The sequence below is a fragment of the Scyliorhinus canicula genome, chromosome 3 (assembly GCF_902713615.1).
Source record: "Scyliorhinus canicula chromosome 3, sScyCan1.1, whole genome shotgun sequence".
In the NCBI taxonomy this organism is placed as follows: domain Eukaryota; kingdom Metazoa; phylum Chordata; class Chondrichthyes; order Carcharhiniformes; family Scyliorhinidae; genus Scyliorhinus; species Scyliorhinus canicula.
The window spans coordinates 32,995,391-33,009,861 of NC_052148.1; the positions used below are offsets into that span (position 1 = coordinate 32,995,391).

The following is a 14,471-nucleotide window of genomic DNA, read 5'->3' on the forward strand; positions in this document are numbered from 1 at the left end:
CATGACAATACTTCTCTGCTTCAATACTTCTTCTTTCCTTTTAATTAATGATGCTGCAAAAAATGTATCTAAGGTGCCATCATTAACCACACTGATATATTGCTGAACATTTCTGACATGTCTTGTTGTCGATTCATGTAAAGTCAAGCTCTGGCTAATACGCCTGTAGTCACTAAAGCCACGAACAAAGGGTGATGGATTACAAGTGTTGGGAAACTCAAAGGCTAAGCAGTATGAACAATATAAGCATCTATTTTCTTTGTTATATGTTAGCCATTTTCTTGGGACTGAGTCATTCATAATTTTCCTCTCATACAAACGAGCATCAAATGGCAGATCATCAAGTGGCTGAAGTGGATGTTCAGCAAAAAACTGTTTTAGCTTTGCTCGTGATGGATATTGGAAGATTCCAGTAATTGATCTTTAATTTTCTTGCGTAGGTTCATTTACAGGATGTGCTTCAGAAACCAAGTCATTTATGCTTGAAGGAATATCTGATTCCCTGTCACTAGTTGAAGCTATGTGTTCAGATGTTGCAACTACGGGCAGTACAGATACCGGAACAAGGAAGCCAGAAGAAATATTGGGCCTGGGTTGATTAGTAATGGATGCACTTGTATTTATCTCTACATTCAAAGTAGCTCTTCTCTGTTCTTGTAACTCGCATGTCATTGCATAATCACCATGAGCATTGTTTCTTGCTTCTTGATTATTTGTTGCAGAACTGGATATTGATGTGGATTGTGCTTGTGGTATTATAAACTCTGTAATAGGCCTGCATCGCTTGGCTGATTCCTTCCTTTCTGCTTCATTTTGTTCTTTGCGTTTTAGTGACCCAGATTTATGCTTTTTCTTTTCCATGCTGGTAGGGGTAATAGTCCTGAAATAAAAACTTAATTAAAAATAGCCCACATTGGGAAAAATGAATATTGATGATTGCAAGAATAACTTGAAGGAACGCCAGATAAACCCCTACTTGATAAAAAAATAAAAAATAACTTACTTACACTTCAATAGGCTATGTTCATTAGTCAATACTACTGTGGCCTATGCAGCTTCAGAAGAGGAGACAATCCACTGTCCAGTGTTCACACCAGCAAGCAACTGAGACAACTGTTGAAACTTAGAAGTTTGGTCCGACTATTGTAAGACATTAAGAATGGTCCCGCGACCAAAGTTAACATGTCCAATTTGATACCAGTGTAGTGTTACAAGTCGCAACCCTTTGAGTTTACCAATCATGGCTTATCACTTCAATATCTTTTGACCTCATGATTCACGGTCAAAGGTACCGCTTCTCCTTTTCGGTGACCTCACGACCCTATGTACTGCTTGATATCCTTTCAAGTTGCCGACCATCTCAAATCACGAACTGTAACTTTATCTTTAAATTTGCACACTCTTGCTGAAAACGTGGATTTCCAACTATGTCCGACCAGGGTGAACCAGCCCCCCCCCCCCCCCCCCCCACTCCTTTTCACATCCGTTTAACACTGCTTTGTTCCTTCATACACTGAGTGATTATTTGTTTGTTTCTTTATTGCATTTGTATTTGGTATTGCTCTTTTTAAAAACAATTATATTTTATTAAGTTAGAATACAAATCTCAGGAAAGAAGTTGGAGATTTATTTATCTAATTAATTATAATTTTCAAGGGCCCTTCAGAGATTCACGGGCCCCTTCTTGGCTCTCCGGGCCCCGGACCGATGTACCGGCTGAACCAAGACTACTGCTTGATATCCTTTGAAGTTGCCGACCATCTCAAATCACGAATTGTAACTTTATCTTTAAATTCACACACTCTTGCTGAAAACATGGAATTTCCTTAATTATGCCCGACCCGGGCCCCCCTATTCCACATCCTCCCCTGCTTCGTTCCTTTTCATGCACTGCTTATTTGTGTCCTGTTCTCTTTTTTTTCTTATTCCTTTTTATTACTAAAACAGTTGTCTGGGTTTGTTTCTTTATTGCATTTTTATTTGATAGAGGGGGCCCACTTCATCAGGGGCCCACTTGCCATCGGGCAAGCTGACACCCCGGCCAGTCCGCCACTGCTTGTGACACTAATAAAGATAATTATTATTCTCCCAGTTTTAAAATTTATAAGTTTTGTATCATCTGCTAACTTTGAAATTGTTCCCTGCACACCAAGATCTAGATCATTAATATGGATCATGAAAAGCAAGGGTCCCAATATCGACCCCTGAGGAAGTCCACTGCAAACCTTCCTGCAGCCCCCAAAATATCTAGTGGCCATTACTCCCTGCTTCCTACTTTTCAGCCAATTTTGTGTCCATGTTGCTACTGTCCCTTTTATTCTCTGAGCTACAACGTTTCTCCCAAGTCTGTTGTGTGACACTGTATCGAATGCATTTTGAAAGTCCATGTGCACCAGATTAACAGCAGTACCGTCATTGACACTTTGTGTTACCTCTTCAAACGCTCCAGAAAGTTAGTGAAACATTGTGCAGTTATTACCACCACAAGGTGACAGCTTGTGCCTGCCGCAGAGATTTATACATGCTGCCTTTCAAGCTGCGCACAGCGCAAGTACAGCTTTGGGTGCTAACTTTTCCAAGAATGAGAACTTTGCGATTCTTGAAGGTTACAGGTCCAAGGCCAAATGCTGAACTTGCTTGCGAGGTCACAGCTTGTAAAGGCTTTTCCAATAACTGGCATTGCACTATGGAATAGAAAAATGCGCTCAGGCCCCCTAATGGCTCCAGGTCATGTGCTTTCACACTCATATTGAACGCACCTCAATGTTGATGAAACACCATTCCATTTACCTTTCTAAGAGACATGATCACACATAATTCTATGGTGTGTTGCAAGGCTTAAAGGATCAAATCTCAACATGCAGTCACTTTCAGGAAGTAGCTTGACACATCATCATTACATGACAAAAGAGACTAACCTGGGCGCGATCCCTGACCTCCCCTACCAACTTGGCTGCCTCCTCCTGGAGGGAACTGATCTCCTCAATATCCACCATCCCTCCTCCCATCTGGGACCTCTATCTCCTGTTATGGGTCAGCTTGGTCTGCATGAAACAAATAGATGGAATGTGATGAAAAGGGATGGAGCAAAGGCTGGGAAGCATGCATACCTGCTGCATGTGTTGAGCCCTCCCCAGTAAAGGCTGAAGATGTTGTTTGGTAGGATGATAGATGACATGGTAGTGGTGTTAATGTGTGTGTGAGACACTCAGTGTTGATATCTTCTCTGCTGATAGCATGTGAGATCTCTGAGGAAGGCAACCCTTTGAGTGTCTGATGCCATTCTGGGAATGTGAGTTTGGAGTAAGGAGAAGGTTGATTTACCTTGGCATAACGATTTAGATCATTCATCCTCTTCCAGCACAGCAGGCACTTCTTTTTTGGATCCCACTGTAACAGACCACCTCTGTGAGACCCTCCCAGCCAACGAGGTGAGGTTGATGGACTATTTAGTTCCATCCCTTGGGAACAGGACACTACGATATTTCCAGATGGCATTGAGGAGAACCACCAGAAAGTCATAGCTGAATTGGGGGATGCAAGGCTTTGTTTACCTGGGGCAATATCAGGTTATGCAGACCAAATAGCTGGGTTGCAGAGGGTGAATATGTGGGTGCAGGTGGCATTTAAATATGGTGCCAGAAGCTTTGACCTCATAAGGTGATGACAGGAAGGACAAATCAGTGTCTACCCCACCAGGTGATTTGGAGAGTGCCTCATTGATGTATAAATAGTGAGGTTCTAAGTGCACAAATGGATGCGAGAGCCCATTCTGCCACCCAGGGGGAAACACGTTTCTTATCCTGGCTGCCATCGCACCTAGTTTCCAGAACAAAAAAATCTGCTTTAAGTTATATTCTCAGATTTCTTGATTGAACTAAATTCCAATTCAAATAGTAAGATTGAAACTTTCATTTTGCCAGCTGGGGGAATTTGAATTCAATCAATTAATAAATCTTGAATAATTAATAATGATCATGAAACTACTAAATTATCGTAAAACTCATTTAGTTCATTAGCATCCGTCAGCAGAAGTAATCTCCCATCCTTACTCCACATGTGACTCTAGGGGCGGGATTCTCCGACCCCCCACCAGGTCGGAGAATCGCTGGGGATCGGCGTGAATCCCGCCCCCGCCGGCTGCCGAATTCTCTGGCGCCGGGGATTTGGCGGGGGTGGGAATCACGGCATGCCAGTTGGCAGCCGCTGGCAGCGGCCCCCCACGGCGATTCTCCGGCCCGCGATGGGCCGACTGGCCGCCCGTTTTTGGCCAGTCCCACTGGTGTATATTACACCAGGTATTTGCTGGCGGGATTTGGCTGCGCTGGCAGCCTCTGGGGTCTTCGGGGGGGCACGAGGGGATCTGGCCCTGGGAGGTGCCCCCACTGTGGCCTGGCTCGCGATCGGAGCCCACCGATCCGCGGGCGGGCCTGTGCCGTGGGGGCACTCTATTCTTCCGTGTCGGCCGCTGTGGTCCTCCACGATGGCCGATGCGGAGATGAACCCGCCCTGTGCATACGCTGGGATGACGCCAGCACACACTGGCGCTCCTGCTCATGTGCCAGCCCGTGCCAGCCAACGGAGGCCCTTTGGCACCGGTTGGCAAGGCACCAACCCCTTTCCCCGCTGGCCGGCGTGGCGCAAACCACTCCGGCGCCGGCTTAGCCCCTGAAGGTGTGGAGGATTCCGCACCTTTGAAACGGCCCGACGCCGGAGTGGTTCACGCCACTCCTTCGTGCCGGAGTTGCCCGCCCCGCCGATTCCCGCAGAATCCCGCCCAGATCAATTGCAGTATAGTTGACTCTTAACTGCTCTCTGAAATTGTGCAGCAAGCCATTCAATTATACATAACTGCTCTTGAAGCACTACACCACATACACTCTGGCAGTACAAGAAGATGGCTCACTGCCACTTTCTCGAGGAGATTCGGGATGAGTGATAAATGCTGGGCGAGCCTGTGGTGTTTGCATCCCAAGACCAAATATATAAAAATATTTTCTGTATTATTAATCTTATATTCCAACTTGTCTAGTAACATGACCAATGCATAACCTTATAACAAAATCTATTCATTCAAAATGGGGATTGAATATATCTTTCCACTTGAGTCATTTAGTCACTGCATTAAAGACCCACTAGACCTGAAGACTACATTTGATTTTGACTCTCCATATGCAACAGTATGGAAGAGGGTCAAATGTTAGTTAGGTGGATGTCATAATTGGCTAAAAATGCTCTTCAGAAGGGTGGACGTTGGACCCAAGGCTCAAAGTAAAGTATTCTGAAGGGCTGATAACTCCGGTTTTGTAAATTGATGAAGAATGCAATGCCCTAAGGGAATTCCAAACAATTCCGACAACTTCGAAAAGTTGAGTGCCAAGAAATAAGAAACCGAGCAATCACCCAGCTACCATTTGCCTTTTATCTTGACAAGCATACAGGAAAATTAGGGGTGAGGTAACAGAATAGATTGAAAGAGGGAATTTGGCAGTATCTAAGGATGAGTAACTTTGATCTAAAGGAATTTACATCAAAATAGAGAACAGAAGGTTGGAATTAAGCAAGCAAAGCTGCTTGAAATGGCAGAAAGCAAGAAGTGATGGTCCTTAGAGGTCCATGCATGGCCAGGAAACATTCAGTAAGGTGTGGCAGCATCTGTGGAGAAAGATATAAAACCATTCTTCGGAACATAGACACTAAGGAGAAGGAGTACGCTATTCGGCTCCTCAAGCCTGCTCCATCAGATCATGGCTGATCTTCCACCTCAATAGGCCATTCACCCTATTGTGTCTGCACAGGCTCTCCGAAAGAGCACCCTATCTAGGCCCACTCCCCCGCCCTATACTTGTAATCCCACCTAATCGGCGCATCTTTTGACACAAAGGGGTAGTTTAGCATGGTCAATTCACCTAACCTGCACATCTTTGGACTGTGGGAGAAAACTGGAGTACATGGAGGAAACCCACGCAGACATGTGGAGAATGTGCAACTCCACAGTCACCCAATGCCGAAATTGATCCCAGGCGCAATGAGGCAGCATTGATTTTTAAAAAATAAATTTAGAGTACCCAATTAATTTTTTCCAATTAAGAGGCAATTTAGTGTGGCCAATCCACCTATCCTGCACATTTATTTTTTCGGTTGTAGGGGCGAAGCCCATGCAAACACGGGGAGAATGTGCAAACTCCACATGGACAGTGACCCAGAGACGGGATCGAACCTGGGACCTCGGTGCCGTGAGGCAGCAATGCTAACCATTCATTTCTCCGACTACAAGGATGATCCTGGCATCCGGAAGAACATAGAACAGTACAGCACAGAACAGGCCCTTCGGCCCTCGATGTTGTGCCGAGCAATGATCACCCTACTCAAACCCACGTATCCACCCTATACCCGTAACCCAACAATCCCCCCCTTAACCTTACTTTTTAGGACACTACGGGCAATTTAGCATGGCCAATCCACCTAACCCGCACATCTTTGGACTGTGGGAGGAAACCGGAGCACCCGGAGAAAACCCCCACACACACGGGGAGAATCTGCTGCCCTTCCTTGGTCTGGCCTACATGTGACACCAGACCCAGAGCAATGTGGTTGACTCTTAAAATGCCCTCTGGAATAACCTTGCAGGCTATACAGTTGGACAAAACCGTTACTCTGTCTAAAAGAAAGGCCAGGGCTGTGGTGTCTTTTCACCGCATGTATTGCAGCTACCACCACCTTCTCAAGAGTAATTAGGGAGGGGCAATAAATACTCGCCTAGCCACTAACATCCACATCCTGCAAATTAATAAAAGAAAATCAGCATTTAAAGCAGTTGGTAATGAAGACCATAAAAAACAACAGAACATGACCTTGTTGGATTATTTAATTGTGAAGCAAAGGCAAACAGCAATGTTGCTGTTGCTTCACAACTTTCCAATGTGACCTCATTTAACTCACCATTGCCGTTTCAGGTGCAGTTAGGGAAGGGCACCAAGTGCTGTCATTAGCAGCGATACCCACATCCCATGAACAAATATATTAAAAATAACTCTTGAAAATTAACATGACCCCAGATAGCAGCAAAAACAAAACGGCAATAAAGCAACAGAGTAACATTCAACATGTATTTGTTAACATTTACTTACTATAGATCAACATATACATCACAAATATGAATATTTGTGTTTTTGAGTACTGTATACAAAAATGTTATTTTATGTGCTCATGTAGGTTTCCGTCAAACTTTCCATGTTCGCTGTTGACAGAAGACTCAGTAAAAACCCTCTCCCCAGCCCCCCAGCACATACAATGACACACATGCATGCCACTCTTACCAATTCTCTTCCCACTAACTCAGCTGGCAGCCCGACTATCCAACAGCCTTGAAGCAACAGCAAGCAGCCCTGTCCTTTCATGGCCATGCTGCCTTCACTAAAAACTGGCAGCGATTCCCTACATCCAGTTGGGTGTTACACTCTGCTGCTCCTGCCTTCCCCCAACCTCCTTGGATGCCAAACCATTTGGAGACTTGGGCTCTGCTATTCCCTCCCTCCCCAGCCATCTCCGCCCCAACCCCATCACAATTTGCCTGCCAAACCCCGCAGAGCCTTTGGCTCCACTGCTCTCTCTATACAGCTGATGAACTCTGTGGAGTTTTGGAACACAGGAACAGAGGAGCAGGAGTAGACCATTCAACATGATCGTGGCTGTTCAACCGCTTAAATGCCTTTTTGCCACATGCCCCCTATATTGCTTTACATCATTGGCATTTAGAAATCGTTTTTTTTTAGATATTCAGTGACTGAGCTTCCACAGCTCTCTGGGTTAGAGAATTCTGACAATTCGCATCTCCTCATCTCTGTCCTAAGTGCCTTCCCTCTTGTGTCGAAATTCTGTCCCCTGGTTCTGGACTCCCCAACCACTTTTACTCTGATGTGATGAATGTAAGAAAGTGATGTTTATCATATTTCATATTTGTGGCAATAGTGTTATTAAAACACTGGTTTAAACACATACAGGCAGTATGTCTGCTAAAGTGTAATTAAGGTGTTGTAAAAGAGTGAGGTGATCAATCACTCCAACCACTTACTTGGTTACAGATAAAAGGTCAATGGAACATTGTTTATATTTTGGATGATTCTCTGGAGTTTAGATTATTTATGTGGGATTGTAGTTTATTACACCCTAGGCTAGTGCACAATCAATTCCACCTTGACCTGGAGTTGCAACAAAATTGAAATTAACAAATAATTCTTATAAAATACCCAAAATCTTTGGTCCATGGCTGCCCAATAACTACAGCCACCAAGTTTGTAAATTTAAGCACAAATTTTTTAAATTAATAACAGTAACTATAATTAAATATGCAGCAAATACAACTGGTTAACTATTATCTAATTCCTAACCTCCCTCCCCCTTAACTCTACCCACCCTCTGCACACACATAAGACAGGCAAACACAGAGGGGAAAGAGGGATGTAAAATAACGATGAAAGTAAAAGGATAAGAGTCTTTGTTTCCGATGGACATCTTGCAGTATACCTTTCTTCAATCTAGGCCTTCAGTTTGAGGTTTTTATTTTCAGCCTGTAATGGTTTTCCCTGTAAATTCATCCAGTTTGCATAACTTCTCTGCCGATTCAGAAAACAGCAGATAGGCAGAATTTCTGGAACGAACGGAAAGAAAGAGAGACAGATAGACACTCACAGCTGCTACTTTCAGCATCCAGGATCTGACTGTCATTTCCTATGTCCTCTGAAAACTATCCCACTTAGGTAACACAGTTGTTAGCACTGTTGTTTCACAATACCACAGTCCCAGATTCGATTCCTGGCTTGGGTCACTGTCTGTGCGGAGTCTGCACGTTCTCCCCTTGTCTCCGTGGGTTTCCTCCGGTTCTCCAGTTTCCTCCCACAAGTCCCAAAAAGACATGCTGTTAGGTAATTTGGACATTCTGAATTCTCCCTCAGTGTACCCGAACAGGCGCCGGACTGTGACTAGGGGATTTTCACAGTAACTTCATTGCAGCGTTAATGTAAACCTATTGGGACAATAATAGAGATTATTAAAAAGAAAAATTACCTGTCGGCGAGTGGAATACAGCCTATGGCTAATTCATTGGCCATCAGCCAACCAATTGAAACAAATCCCTCCGCTCTCTCGGGTGCCAAAAAGTCTGTTTTTTTGTTCAGAAGCTAAACCTCCATAACACAGTGTACTGTTTTTGAGTTCCACACTTCCTCTGATCATCCATTAAATATCAATGGATCAAAACGATAACCACAAAACAAAAGAAATGAGAAATAAGGGAATCAACATGAATGGCTCTTACACTTTAGTTCTAACTTAGTGGGGTACAAATTATGTAATTAATGGGAGGAGCCAGGTCTGTCTGTTGTTTTGCAGTCTGTTGTAAGATTTTAAGTTGAACAAAGGTTTGCCATAGGATTTGAGTCCGACAAGACAGAAGTGTACTGGGTATGCTCTTGAAAAGGTCTCTATCTACACAGATAAGCAAGTAACTTGTTTTGTTAAATTTATTTATAAGTTGCATTTGAACTGTACTGGGTTGCTTAATTGCAATTACTGGCAGGTGTAGATAGTAAATTCAAGTTTTTTAAATTTAAGGCAACATAGTGGTGCAGTGGTTAGCACAGCTGCCTCACACGCCGAGGTCCCAGGTTCGATCCCCGATCTGGGTCACTGTCCGGGTGGAGTTTGCACATTCTTCCCGTGTTTGCATGGGTTTCGCCCCCACAATCCAAAAGATGTGCAGGGTAGGTGGATTGGCCACGCTAAATTGCCCCTTAATTGGAAAAAATGAATTTATTTTAAAAAGGAAAATTTTTCTTTCTATTTAGGAACTGTTTAATTGTTAATTGTAAAGCTATTTCTTCAGTGTTAATGTGGTTAGAACATAGAACATACAGTGCAGAAGGAGGCCATTCGGTCCATTGAGTTTGCACCGACCACTTAATCCCTGACTTCCACCCTATCCCTGTAACCCAATAACCCCTCCTAACCTTTTTGGACACTAAGGGCAATTTAGCATGGCCAATCCACTTAACCTGCATGTCTTTGGACGGTGGGAGGAAACCGGAGAACCCGGAGGAAACCCATGCAGATATGGGGAGAACGTGCAGACTCCGCACAGACAGTGACCCAGCAGGGAATCGAACCTGGGACCCTGGCGCTGTGAAGCCACAGTGCTAGCCACTTGTGCTACCATGCTGCCCTAAATTTAGTTACTTTTGTGTTTAAATTAAAATTTGTTTCAACATAAAAGATCAGAGGTCAGAATCATCACTCCGGGGTGAAGTATCCTTTCCACACAGTTTTATAAATAGACAAATTGTTTGGGGTTCCCATCCTATACCTAAACAAAAGTTGGAATTTTGTCCGGTATCCCTTTCAGTGTCCTGTAGGTTTTAATGAGATCACCTCTCATTCTTCGAAACTCTAGAGAATACAGGCCCATTTTCCCCAATCTCCCTTCATAGGTCAGTCTTCCCATCCTGGGAATAAGTCTGGTGAACCTCCGTTGCACTCCCTCGATGGCAATATCTTTCCGAAGGTAAAGGGGCCAAAACTGCAAACAGTGCTCCAGGTGTGCTCTAACCCCACTGCTTCTTACCCCTCACTTCCTGAACCTACAGATTCTACTGCCCTCTCCACCCGCACCTGTTGAACTTTGCCAAGGCTTGGGCTCCACTGCTCCCACCACCTTCACCCTTCCTGCCAAACCCCACGGGTCCAAATGGCGAGGAGCAGAGCGCACCCTCTCCATGGGGTTACAGCAGGCAGCTCCTGGTTAGAACAAAAAAGGAACAAAGTGAAGCGGAGTGCTGGCAATTGGGGTTTGGGTCCAGGTGCGAACGGTGATGAGGCTCCCCGCTCTGGACTTCACAGATTGACACCTGGACATCTCCAAAACTTCAGGGATCGGCTGAAAGCACATGAGATTGAAGTTGAGCACACCAACAACTACGGAAAATAATTACAAAGGACAGAATTCAGTACTTGAACAGTTGGAAATCTGCCAACCCACATAAATTCCTCCATCCCTGTTTCAGGTCAATGACCTTTCATCAAGAACGAACATATGAATCTTCTGAAGCTCTGAGGAGGTCATATGGAATCAAAATGTTAACTGTAGTTCACTGATGTGCAGGCCCCGGCATTGGACTGGGTGATGTAGCCATCTCAGATGGCCATCTGTAAAGGACCATGGGAATTATGGCCAACCCAGGACTCAGACAGGCTCAGAGCTTGTGCGTATATTTGCAAGCCAGATGGCTAGACGCGATCGAAACCCCTGCTTGTTTGCATTCTAATGCCCCATTTCCCCAGAACAAAATAACTGTGCTCAAGAAACCGATACAGCCACAGACTGATCGGCGCCACTCCCTTTACTCAGGGAGCCCAAACAACCAAGGCCAATGACCGCTAAGGACATGCCCAGCCATCAAGGCACCCGCACCTTTTTGGCCAAAATCAAAGGCAGTGATCGAAGCCTGTCGAATTATTGGGTCCAAGTTAAGGACCGCCCCAAAGAGCGTGAAATCCCAGAGGGAGAAGAAGAGACACAGCCATGTGCTCGGTCTCTCTTGGATCCGGCCTATGCCAACCCAAGTGCAGCATAACGACCAGACAGACAAGTTCAAGACCAACAATTGCTACCAGATGGATGAGCCCAGCAGAAACAGAGCCACTTCTTCCACCCAGCCATGCAAGATCCGGACAAAGGCCTTGTCCATCTGCATAGAGCCAGTTGCCCTGAAGTTAAGTATAGGTTATTGTAGTTGTTAGGTGTAGTTTAACTTGTAGTGTTTTGTGTTGCATGTCGAAGTAATCCTTGTGTGCAAATAAACCATCTTTGAACTTGAACTGACTAACTGGTTGTGTGGTCCTTTGATCGATATCCGGTAAAGCCTTGTGGTGGTATCAATTGATACCGGGCGACTCTAAATTCACTCTAAATATCATTATCAAAAAGAGCAACAGTAGAAGTCTTACAACACCAGTTAAAGTCCAACAGATTTGTTTGGAGTCATGAGCTTTCAGAGCACAGCTCCTTCATCAGGTGAAGGAGCTGCGCTCTGCCCACAGATGCTGCCAGACTTGCTGAATCTTTCCAGCATTTTCTGTTTTCATTTCAGATTTCCAGCATCCACAGTACTTTGCTTTGATTTTCTCCCTTTCATCGAGCACTCTCCACACAAGTCACAGAAGTTTACAGCGCCGAACAAGTCCATTCGGCCCATCGTGCCGATTCTTGGAAACAGCAGTTTTGCTTCCCCCCACACTTGGCTCTGTCCCGAAACCTGGACGTCTCTCATCCTCGAACACCCAGTCCAAATCCCGTTTAAAAAGATCATTTCTGGGATCAGTTCCCACCCCTTTCCCGTGGGTTCTTCTCTCCTCCTATTTGTAAATTGAGTCATATCAATTCACAATCCTTGTGACTTGTGAAGAATATTTTTTTTGGGGGGGGGAGGCAAGGCAAGGCAAAAAAAAAAATCTTGCAGAGAATTGGAGCATCCTGACGGTGGCGTTTAACATTATAGAAGGGGGGAAAGACACCCCAATAAAAAAAAGAGTTTAAAAAAAAGAGAACAAGCGTTTTACTGCCACCTCCTCTGGAGGTTGAGGGAAATCAGTGGGAGGTTGAGGGAAGTCAGTGGGAGGGGAGAGGAGGTTCAGGCAACATGGCGGAGCGGTAGCGCGAGGCGCGGCGGTTGGTCCGGGAGGGAGAGGAGCCGTTGGCGAGGCCGGAGCGCGAGCGCTCGGTCCGAGGCCAGGGACCATTGGAGGGAGGGAGAGAGAGAGAAAATAAAGGAGGCCCTACGGTCAGGGAGACCAAAAAAAACCTCCCCACCCCACCGAGGGGGGGAAAACCGGCTGGAGGAGAAGGGAAGAGACGAGACGAGACGAAGCAAGACACCGAGCCGAGAGGTTGGATGCAGGGGGTGGTTTTTGCTTTTGCTCCCACCACATCCTCTTCTCCCATTCCTCTGCGTTTTTCTGGGTGAGTTGCTAAACGTTCCCCCACCACCTCTCTATCTCGTGTTAATGTTGAAAAACCAAATCACTCGATTTCATTCCGCGTTTTATTTCACACCGGCGGCAGCTCTTGGTCGGATTATAAACGCGGCGCCTTTTTTTTAAGGGAATAAATTGTTGATGTAATGTTATCTTCCCCTCCTTTTCCCTGTTGAGAGGAAAATCCAGGGTGTATGTGGCCTGCCTTGGTGTATGTATGATCACACAGAAGGGGGTTTTTATATCGCACCCTGCCCTTGCATGGCGGCTTGTGGAGTATTCCAGGCCCAAGGGCCAGGTGAGCCTTTGGGAAGTGTTGCAGCAGCCAAATGTCAGTCAAACTATCATACTCTTTATTGCAATGTTTCCCGAGTTTGCACTGTGCGCCCTCAGCCAGTTTCTGCAAGTGCCCCAAGTCCCCTCCCTACAATGTTTCACTGAAATAAAACCCCTTGTGCTCCAAACAGAGAATTCGGTCTTAAATCCCCCTTTTTCCATTGCCAATCCCCAGCCCCGGGCAAATGTCGGACGTCCCTCCCCCATTCATTTGATTTTGCTTCCCTCGTCCCCCGCCTCCCAATGACTTCCAAACATACATGCACCCTTTTTAATGAGTTTCGCAAGTCCTGAGATGCTGCTGTTGGCAGCTGCACCACACCGTGTGCAATCCTGTCTCGGTGAACAACTTTCAGAAAACAAATACCTCCATCTGAACCAAGATTTTAGGATTCGGAGTCAAGTTCACGACATCCTGAAAATTATTTTCCCCTTTCGCAGTTTACTGAGTCTCAATCCAACCTTTTTGAAAGATTTCGACTCGGATCATTTTTGTGTCCGAACATCATTTTAAATAGAACTGTGTGCTGGCCTCGAATTTGAAACATTAAGCATAGACCTACATGCAGTGAGGGCACCGTTTCTTTTAAGATCGGTAAGGAGGCAAGTTGTTCTGTTATTTTAGTCATTGTAATCTTGATTTCTTTGTCTTAATTGACCAGAATTGTCTTAACCTAATATTGTCAGATGATAAATGCATCACTATATCCCAGAAATGTGTTGCAAGGAAATATCCCACTGATGGATTCAAATGGCATTGTGTAATCCACAATAGTAGTTTGTGTTCTGAATTCCAGTTAGCCACCTTGAAAAACGCAATTGTGTATGTATGTTATCTTTGTGGGTACAAAATGAAAATACACATGCTTACAGTGGAAAATATTTGTACATACGAGGTAACAAGTTGAGATTCAAAATATGAGATTGTGTTTGAACCCAATATTTACAATTTTTCTCAAATTACACGATCCACTCATCTAAGTTGAAAATTGCAACAGGGTCTTGGTTGCAAAGTGACAGTAGACTTGCAGAACTTTAACCTTATAAAGCCAACTTAATCTATTGAATAAATTACTAACCCATGAACTTTCAGCATGATATGCAGGGCT

The 14,471-nt window shown here is 44.8% G+C and overlaps 1 protein-coding gene across 4 annotated transcripts in view; it reads left to right on the top strand.

The window, feature by feature from the left end:
* Nucleotides 1-12,543: 12,543 nt before the first annotated feature.
* The window catches only part of LOC119963887 (receptor-type tyrosine-protein phosphatase alpha), a 300,421-nt gene continuing 298,493 nt past the window's right edge, over nucleotides 12,544-14,471 (top strand). The window contains exon 1 of one of the 4 annotated variants that reach the window (XM_038793255.1): nucleotides 12,544-13,012. The gene's annotated coding sequence lies outside the window, so the exon portion shown is untranslated. The remainder of the gene's footprint in view (nucleotides 13,013-14,471) is intronic. The other 3 variants (XM_038793256.1, XM_038793254.1, XM_038793253.1) reach the window with 3 other exon arrangements.